This window comes from Meleagris gallopavo, chromosome 1, assembly GCF_000146605.3.
Source record: "Meleagris gallopavo isolate NT-WF06-2002-E0010 breed Aviagen turkey brand Nicholas breeding stock chromosome 1, Turkey_5.1, whole genome shotgun sequence".
NCBI classification, from domain to species: domain Eukaryota; kingdom Metazoa; phylum Chordata; class Aves; order Galliformes; family Phasianidae; genus Meleagris; species Meleagris gallopavo.
Genome location: NC_015011.2, coordinates 3,048,849 through 3,056,177, shown reverse-complemented (window position 1 = coordinate 3,056,177; position 7,329 = coordinate 3,048,849). Strand labels below are relative to the sequence as shown.

The 7,329-nt window shown below is 47.6% G+C and overlaps 1 protein-coding gene across 1 annotated transcript in view; it reads left to right on the top strand.

Annotated features, from left to right (window-relative positions):
• The window catches only part of PRKCQ (protein kinase C theta), an 826,629-nt gene that overhangs the window by 694,827 nt on the left and 124,473 nt on the right, over positions 1-7,329 (top strand). The gene's annotated exons all lie outside the window — the stretch shown is intronic.

Sequence of the window (7,329 nt, the reverse complement as noted above, 5' to 3'; positions counted from 1 at the left end):
CAAGAAAAAAAAAAAAAAGAAAACTACACATCAGTACCTTGCAGCAAAGTTACTTACAGACACGCCCTAAAGACTTTCTTTAAATGCTTTTTTGGGCTGTACTGAAAAAGTGTTTCTGGTTGCTTCTGCTCAGCTCCTGCTCTGAGTCCTCCTGTGTGCAGTTGCCATTGCACTGGGTGCAATGCAGAAACTATTTCAGGACAGTAAATTCTGCCTGAAGTCAACCCTCCGTCTTGGAGGGCTTTTTTTGTTTTGTTTTATTTCTCTTTTTCAGACAGAAGGATGAGGATTCAAACCTAGTTAGAACCTGGTTTACAGCAAAGAGCTTTGCAAAGGGAGGACAGCGATGCTGTGGGTAGGGTGCTGGTGGTAACTGGGTGAGTTAAAGGCAGATAGTTTGGGAAGTGGGAGTTGCAGATGCATTGCCTGACCATGATGAATGTGTGGGAAGGATGAGAGCCTGGTTTAAACCCAGTTCCCCAAGCTAGAAGCAAAATCCTCAGGGATCCTATTGTGAGGGGGGGTGACAGGTCCCTGGGAGGTCACCATAGGGCCAGATGAGGGTGTGAGATGGACTGCAAAGGAGCCCTTCACCCTGATGTTCCTGTTTAAAATCTCAGGGATGACATTTCATTCATGGACCCATCTTGCCTAAACCAAAGAATCAGATACAACTGCATCTCTACTTCCAAGCTACTATAAAGTTTTCCCACAGAAATCACCAGGAGGAGGTCCCTATGGCTCACCCATGAGAGCACCCTGTGGGGCACTAACTGAGGTGAGAAAAGTACAGTCTGAACCTCTCCTGTAATTCTCAAGAAAGAAAACTAAGTTGAACATTACATTCTGAACCTGCAATGTCTACCAGAGCAGGAACATTTCTCAACGCTGCCTGAAAGTCTGCTCAGAAATGGGTCCGAGAGGTTTGAGCAATGTCCTGTGAAAGTTCCTGTCCTCACAAGGCAAGAGCAAAACAGATCTTACCCCATAAACTGCTAAATCAGACAGATAGCTGACTCCCTGGGCTGCAGAGACATACACGGGGTTTTCAAATGGTCAGAGGGCAATTGCATGGCAAGCAGTTGGGAATATTCCAGTCTTGGGAATCTGATATTGTTTCTTCTTGGCATGAAATGTGTCTGTAGAACTTCAGGCTTGGTCCCTACAGAATGGGTCAAAGGGTGCAGATACCCCAGAGCCAAACTTTAGGTGGTGGAAGTGCTACTGACTCCACAATATTCGCATTAGCCTGGCACTGGGCTGCACCTCCTCCTCCCAGAGACTTCCAGTTATATCAAACCAACATCTCCCACTTCGTCCCCATGCTTTTTCCAATGGGAAATCCCTTACTGAAGCCCTGGGGTTGATTTAGTGTGTGATGCCACAAGATGATACATCTGACTTCAGGTGACCTGGTCCCTTACCAAGATGCCACAGTCCCCTCAGACAAAGCATCCAGCACAAAATCCTGCTAGTTGGAAAGAAAAGTGTTTACACTTTTACTGTATCCCAAGTGAGCCCAGATCAGACAGCACCTGCCCTGCTGCCAGCATAACCCTGCCACATGCTGCCACAGAGCCTTCTCCAGGCGCATCAGCAGAAATGGACCACACCACATCCACACCTAATCCCAAGTGATAAAGCAAATCAAAGATCTAGCCATAACACCACTCTTTTGGGGCAGGTTGTATTAATTAGGAGCTTAATTGCCAGCCCAGTAGTGCATATGGGATGCAGCCCTCCAGGTGCATAGGGAACACCCTACAGAGCAGCCCATTCAACCCATTTAAAAGTACAAGATGGTCACCCTCCGGAAATCACAGCCTCTCATTATCCTGTGGACTCTGCTATCGAATTATTTCTTAACGTCTTATTTGCACCTGCCTTTCATTAAGAGCCTGGATCGTTATCTCATCGTTGCAGATTATTAAAACAATGGCAAAGGCTGTGGCCTTTCATTCTGGGACTGACTCACCTTGTGATGTAACAGGGACAACCTCAGCATCACCATAGCAACCACTGGGCTTCTCAAAGAGTACTGATGTCATGAAGTCAGATGCTGGCAGACGGTGTGGAATCTCTCACAGAAGTGGGAGAAACTACAACACAGTCACAGAACTGCAAATATTAAAAGTTAGCCCCAGGGCAGCTGGGGTTAGGGAGAAAGGAGAGAGGAGGTAAATTGAGTGGTTGCCGTTCCTGAAGCTTGAGGAGCTACTTGTAGGTGCAGATTAATTGCAGCCTGGCTAAAAGGATATTCTTTTAATCTCTGCCATCAACCCCTGCTGATATCAGTATGGGTCCCAGTGTTAGTTCTTTTATCAGTAGGTGATAAAACACCATTCTACTGATATAGGTTGGTTTGTTTACTACCAGGTAACATCCCAGGAGGATCTGCTCTCTTTGGAGCATGGCTTCTGCCCACACCCACCGTATTTGGAAAGGATTTATGTCATCTGGGAGGCTACAAGAATCTGGGTACCTTTGTCCATTTCTACCTCCCATGGAAAGAAACGGACACTCCCAGAGCAATTCACTTGCCGTGTTGCGGATATTGGCTGTAAATCAGGCCAAGCTGTGTCCTGGGGGTGTCTGCAGCCTGTGAGCATGGAGGTAGATATTAATGCTGCCTACAGCCAAAGCTATCAGACGCAAAGCTTGGTGGGCTCCAGAATGAGGTGATCCAAAACACAATTCCTCATTCCTCAAGGCACAATTCACACAGGAGTCAGGAAGAAGCTTTGATGAGGAGTTGCATTTCGAAACTGTGTACGTGCTGGTGATGTTTCCACGCCCTTGTGAGCACATCTGCCATATCGACAACTCGCTCGTCCCTGCTTCCTTGCAGAGCTGGAGTGATACAGGTGATTGTTGCCCAACAGTGTCCCACATATCTCAGCTCCAAAAGCCACGATTGGGAACAACACCACTGCTTGGGTCGAGCTGTTCCTTGGGTCAGCCTCTCTAAAGGTTCACCTCTCCATTTGACTGATGGAAACCGCAAGCCATCAAGAAGCAAGGAGCTCTCATTGTCCCACTTCTGCTTTTAAACCTGAGACCTACAGGGACTGCTTTTAAGACATCTGTGAAAACCTAGGAGAGGGTATGGTCAATAGGTTGAAATTCAGACTAGGAAAATCCACAGCTTACACTGAAAAAATGTCCAAGAACCAACCAGCTGAAAGGCCACTGTGAAATGATAAAGATTTCTGAATTCTCTGAACCAAGAACAGAAATAATCAAGAGATGAAAGACTCTGGTTAAGGACATGCTCTTCACACAATGGACATCCCAGTTTTGGTTTTTCCATTTTCTGATCAGACATGAAAAATATTTATCTGGAATTTTGGGACAGGTTGAAACAGTACGGGGAGCTTGCTGCCAAACATTTTCTCAAATATGTTTTTGTTTGTTTTTTCTTTTTTTTCTCACAGTGACAAGCTGTTAACAGATTCTCAGGAAAAACTCAGATGGAAGCACATTGGCTACTCCATTGACCATGAGTTGTCCCTACTAAATATGATGGAAAAGAGTGGAAAATGCATTCTCATTATAACTGCTTTGATGTTTCTGGTCACATTACCCATCAGGAACCCAGAGCAAAACTCCTTGCCTGAAGAAGGCTGCAATTCTACCTTCCTCCTCCTCAAAACCCAAGCGAATGACTACAGGAGATATGTGTTTATCTCAAATGTTCATCCACAACGTGTCAGTGAGCCCAGCATGTCTCCATTTGAGCCTTCAGAGACAGGAAGGTCAGAGCAAGAGTTTCACATTTCCCAGCCCGGCTGTTTACTCAGTGTTCAGGCGGCATTAAAACAACTGCTAGAGCACAGCCTGAGTCAACACAAGCTTCGACAGCCGCCCAGGCAGGCTCTCCTGCCAACTTCCCAATAAAGAAAGTGAGTGGTGCTCAGGCTGAAGGCACGACCTTCTTTTGCTTCCTGTCATGCTTTTGTCGCCTGGGCTTGCATAATCCAGGGCACCAAAGTGATAGGCCCTTGTGAGTGCCCTGTGGATCGGACAGACCCTTGGGTTGCACAGACTCTTGGGTCAGACAGACTTTTGGGTCAGACGGACTCTTGGGTTGCCCAGCCCATGCACTGAGTCAGTGGGAACCCCATTTTCCTGCATCCACTGGGATGCTGACACTCACGGAGCCCAGAGCATTTCCCACAGCTGCCGGCTATGCAAGATAAAGATAAAAGTCGTCGCTACTGAGGACCCCACCAATGTGAGATGAAGGCAGCTAAAAAGACCTGAGAGCCCACCTCCGTGCAGCCCACCAAACCCAGACAAGCATAGCTCCCTTGGTTGTGAAACACGTGCTGGGTCACATGTGATAGCCTTCTGATGCTGCTTAAAAACCTGGTCCTTTTGCATTCAGACAGACTCAAGTCATCAATGAAGAGGGGTGACTAAGTCCTGGCACTGGTGCACACCAGCCACATCCCACATTGCTTTGTTTTGTCTTGTTTGCTGTTAGCCACCGTGGCCAAGGCACCAACCCAACCCCACAGCTGCAATTCACAGCCCAAACCAGAAAAGGTAATTACAGATTTTCCAAAATTCGGCATTCAAACAGTAAATCCCTACCTAGGAAAGGTCAGTATCCACCCACGTGTCCTCTACCAAGGAGTTTTGAAAACTGCTGTCATTGCAGCAACAATTTGTTGAGCGCTTTTTAAAGTTTTATAAAATCACATTCAGATTCATAACGCCGATGTGTTTGACTTAGGTTGGTTTCTGAGCAGCTCAGCTGCACCCAAAAATTACCAAAAAAAAAAGGAAAAAGAAATACAGCAGCAATTAGAGGCAATTTCATGCTTAAGAGAACCAAAGACTTTGCAGACCGTGCTCCCCTGTGCACGTGTTATTCCCAATTGCTGAGGTGGAAACTCATTGCCCACTTTTGGCAAAGAAACCTCAAAGAAACAAACAAACAAATCACTGCTGACAGGTGACTCTTCTGCCTCGGCTCATCCTTCTCAGGGCACGGTTCTACAACACAGAGATTTCGGTGGCAAAGCTGCTTAAGATTTCCTCTTCCCACCCCAAAGCCTTGTCATTAGCTGTCAGCTGCACCCAGCATTCCAGCTGGAAAATTGACATAAATGGAAAATAACTAACAACTGCTTTTTTTTTTTAATATTAGGAAGAATTTATTCTCAGAAAGAATGGTGATGCACTGCTGTAGGCATAGGCTGCCCTGGGAAGTGGTGGAGTCAATGTCCTTGGAGGTGTTCAAGAAAAGGGCAGATGTGGCACTGAGGGACATGGTTAATGGCCATGGTGGGGATGGGTCAACAGTTGGACTGGATGACCTCAGTGGGTCTTTTCCAACCTTGATGATTCTGTGATGCCTCAGTTCTGGAGCTCCCGTGGGCTGTCAAAGCCCAAATCTCAGCCCCAGCCACATCCTGCTGCTTCCATTAGAAATCCTTTGCTAATCAGAGGGTTTTATAAGAAAATCATCGAGCAAGATTAAAACCAACAACTCAAGTCTTTGCCATGGGCATGTTAGGGTCTCCTATTGGCATCAAGATGGATGCTCGTCTGGCTCATACCCTATAAAGGAACAAGTTTCCCCTAAATAAATATATATCAATGACTTAGGAGCTTTTATTCTTCACTCATGCAGCAGTGCCCATTTGTACTTTTAGGGGCAGGATAACTCAGTTTCCTGAGGCTGCTTGCAAACAAACACCCTGTACTGCAGTTTCTCCCTGTTGTTTACCAAATGGTCCTCAAGCTTTCCTAGAATTCCCTCCCAAGCAGAAGAAACCCAAGCACCAGCAGTTGCTGTTCATGCTCCCATCGCGTGCTGGCAGCCGGAGGGACTCGAGGTTGGGAAGCAGAAGCAGCATTTCCTCCCAGCGCGCACGCGAGTGGGGCGTGCACAACCCATGCAGTTCTGCAGGCTCACACGTGCTTGGGAGTGTTGCATTGGGCCGTCCCTCGCATGGCAGCGAGCTCTGCATGGCCAAAAAAAGAACGTGTAAACAAGTTTACCCTTCTGCCCTGCTAAAGTGCTCTCCCCGGGTCAGTTTGGGTAAGCCAGCTGCTATGCGGAGTGCTTGGGGTTTTGGCTCAGGGAGGGGAATCAATCATTTTGGCTGGAAGGGTTTTGAGTGTTAACCTGAGCCCTGCTGCAGCCCTGCCTAGAATCATGGTGATGAGGGCACTGCTTCCTTTTTCCAGCAAATTCATTGCCTATTCCCCATCCCCAAAGCAGCTTCATTCCTACCCAGGTCATTTTGCAAGAAGTTTGTCCATCTCACACCCTGATCTCAAATAATCCAGTCTGGGGCTGGATGAACAAAGCTTTCCCTGATATCCAGCCCAAACCTCTTCAGATGGGGTTTTAATCCCTTGCTGCTACCCAAAAGGGTAGAAGCTTTGTGTCACACTGCTGTAGGCACAGAGCAGCAATGCAAACCAGGACATCCCCGCCCTGGGACAGGGGACACAGTGCCGCATGCTCCAGTAGGGACAGGCTTGATGCAAAGAGCGTTGGCTCTGTAGATAAGATAAGGTAAGATAAGATAAGGGATTTGGACTGCTGCCACACTGCTGTTGGAAAGGAGCTGGCAGCATGACTGCGAGCACTGCTAGGTGCATGTGATGCTGAGAAAGCCAGGATTGCAGGCATCTCCCAAAATTCACTGGAGATGTTCCAGGTTTCAGAGGAGGATTTCTCACCAGCTCGTTTGCCCTGTGTGTAACAATCACAGTTTTCCTTTGGAGAAGCACTATCTTAAAGGAAAAAAGATCTAGGAATTGAGGCTGAGAACCAAGCAGCTCTTTGCATGAGTGTACAATGCCAGGCTGCACCCATACGTGCCATGGAGATGGCACCCAGAGCAGTGCTCTGACTGGGATGGGATGCAGCCAGACCCACGCACAGCATTAACCCTGGAGCAGAGCTATCAGCAGAACCCCCAGTGTTGTCGCATCAACCCCCCTGGTAAAGCCCCACGTCACTGTGGGGCTGGGGACAGCCTGTCTGAGTACATTAGCACTGCTGTGGGCACACACAGAGTACAGTGCGCAAGACTCGCTGTCTCATGGTATCGAATTGCTGTCTTTGCACAAAATAGCACAGGCCTGTTGCAGCCCTGTGTCTCTGCTCAGGTCCTGCAGATCTCCAAAGAGCAGCCAAAGCCACAGCCACCAGCAGATTGCTGCACCCTCCCGTGCCTCATTTTCCCCTGCCACAAGTCATGTATCTGGTCATCCTCAGATGAGGATTGATACGCTGGGGAAAAAGAGAAAAAAAATCTCAGCATCCAAATATGAACCTATAGAATGATGTCCTTGGGGTAAAAA